This window comes from Littorina saxatilis, linkage group LG8 (genome assembly GCF_037325665.1).
Source record: "Littorina saxatilis isolate snail1 linkage group LG8, US_GU_Lsax_2.0, whole genome shotgun sequence".
Lineage (NCBI taxonomy): Eukaryota > Metazoa > Mollusca > Gastropoda > Littorinimorpha > Littorinidae > Littorina > Littorina saxatilis.
Genome location: NC_090252.1, coordinates 12,007,073 through 12,009,572, shown reverse-complemented (window position 1 = coordinate 12,009,572; position 2,500 = coordinate 12,007,073). Strand labels below are relative to the sequence as shown.

The window sequence follows — 2,500 nt, the reverse complement described above, 5'->3', positions numbered from 1 at the left end:
CACCACTCTGACAAAAAAGCACACCACTCAGACAAATAATTACAGAACTTTGACAGTAATTAAAACGCCGTGTCTGTCAAGAAGGTTTTTGTAACACATACTAATTTTGGCTAACTGCTTTTCCAAATTATTCTCAAACCTCAGTAATACTTGCAAGAACGCCACGCACACCGCCATTATTGATTGAGCAGCAGACACATACAAATGTCAGGCTTTATATTCATCTGCTTTATTGGACAGCCGCTTTGATGAGGTTGGTTAACACAGCATCCAATCGGGCACAGCAGGGAAATCTGTAGAAGAGTGTTAAGGCCCCGGTCACACAGCGCTGCGTCCTTACCACGACCATGCCGATCACGCCGATCATAAAAAGTTATCAAATCGGGGCATATCGCCGTCAAAATCCAGCACGTGGCACTAGTACCCTAGTCACATAATATAGGCGCCGCTTCTGCTACGACGGAAAAGTGTCCGAGAGCGTGGCCAATCGTGGGTCAAACGTGGCAGGATCTCCATGAGCGTGGTTTGGTCGGGATGGGATCTGCTTGGTCGGGAAGCTTGCACGCTCTCCCCACACTTATGTTGAACTGCACAAAACAAGCGTAGTCGTGTACAGTCGTGATGTAGTTTTTTGTATTCGCCATGTGCTGGATTTTGAAGGCGAGCCCCGACTTGATAACTTGTTCAGATCGGAGTGATCGGCATGGTCGTCGTAAAAACGTAGAGCTGTGTGGCGGGGGCCATAAAAAAGACAACATCACGACTGAACTGCGCCCAGACCCGGCTACACGTTGTGTGCAGTTCAAAATAAGCGTAGGGAGAGCGTGCAGCTTCGCGACCTAGCAGATCCCACCCCGACCAAACCACGCTCATGGAGATCCTCCCACAGTTAGCCCACGATTGACCACGCTCTCCGACAATTTTACAACGGAGTAGAAGCGGCGTCTCTGTGTGACTGGGGTATAAATGTAACACTCCCTAAATCTAACAACGATGCGTGCATGGGGAGTGCGTGGGATGAAAACACAATATTTGCTGTAAGAACAAATAAACAAGCGTATAGAAAGGCCAACAAAGACCAAAAAACGCACTCATCTAATACCACGGGTGAGGAACTGTTCCGCACCATTTGGTTGGGAGCGACGTGTTCCGGTTTTGGATAGTCGCTATTTTTCACTTGCTCTGTGTTGCGCGCGAAGCTTGGTAGGTTGGTCAGCCAGACCCTTATCCCAATATCTGGCGCATCACGTCACAGAATGACTGGACTACCTTGAAATGTTATAGAAATGATGTCCGGGGGGTCTAGATTGTCAACAAGTTTGCTTTATGTGACGAACATGCCTGTTTTAGACACGTTTTGGTGTTTTTGTCGTACATCAAGTTGTGTAGACCACAGAGATTTGTCATGTGGCGTACGACCAATGCTGAAGATATGTTTTCATTGTACCAAAAATAATCAGTAAGGTCACGCCGATCATAAAAAGTTATCAAATCGGAGTAGCTTGTAATTTAATTATTTGATTGAGACCATGTTCCTGTTGGGAGCATTTGTTTCAGCGAGGACTCCAAAGACGTTCCGGTCGTGCACAAAGCGGCAGAACAGTCAAAACAAGGCTTATCTCGTCATTGTCTGTGGTGCATGCGAAAGAAAATGGCATTATGAGAACGTTCAAATGTTCTTTAGTAGCTCTGATGATAATAATTGCAAAAATTGGTATAAAAATTAAGTAGATGTGCAACGCCAAGGCACTGCATACCCCAGCGAAAGACCTCTCTCTCTCTCTCTCTCTCTCTCTCAAACACACACACACACCCAAGTTACACACGTACACACATACACACTCACTCACACGCACTCACTCACTCTCTCACACACACTTCACTGTACACACAAAACACCCCCCCATACGCACATATTGACAGACGGATATACACACCTTTACAAACAAACACACATACACACACACATACACTTACGCACACGCACAAACACAAACCAAACCACCCACTCTCTCTCTCTCTCTCTTTCTCTCTTATAGAACAGACACACACCCACAGACACACACACACACACACATTGACTCACACAAATCTCATACACACAATACACACACTCATATGCACATACACGGTTTGCCTAGTGGTAAGGCGTCCGCCCCGTGATCGGGAGGTCGTGAGTTAGAACCCAGGCCGGGTCATACCTAAGACTTTAAAATTGGCAATCTAGTGGGTGCTCCGTCTGGCGGCTGGCATTATGGGGTTAGTGCATGCTAGGACTGGTTGGTCCGGTGTCAGAATAATGTGACTGGGTGAGACATGAAGCCTGTGCTGCGACTTCTGCCTTTTGTGTGGCGCACGTTATATCTCAAAGCAGCACCGCCCTGATAATTATGGAAACAAACAAACAAATACGCACATAGACAGACGGACACACACACCTTTACAAACAAACACATATACACACTCATACACACACAAACATACACACAAGCTCATGCAC

General features: G+C 46.4%; 1 protein-coding gene across 1 annotated transcript in view; it reads right to left on the bottom strand.

The window, feature by feature from the left end:
* LOC138973980 (uncharacterized) overlaps positions 1-2,500 on the bottom strand; it is a 32,589-nt gene that overhangs the window by 8,735 nt on the left and 21,354 nt on the right. The window lies entirely within an intron of this gene.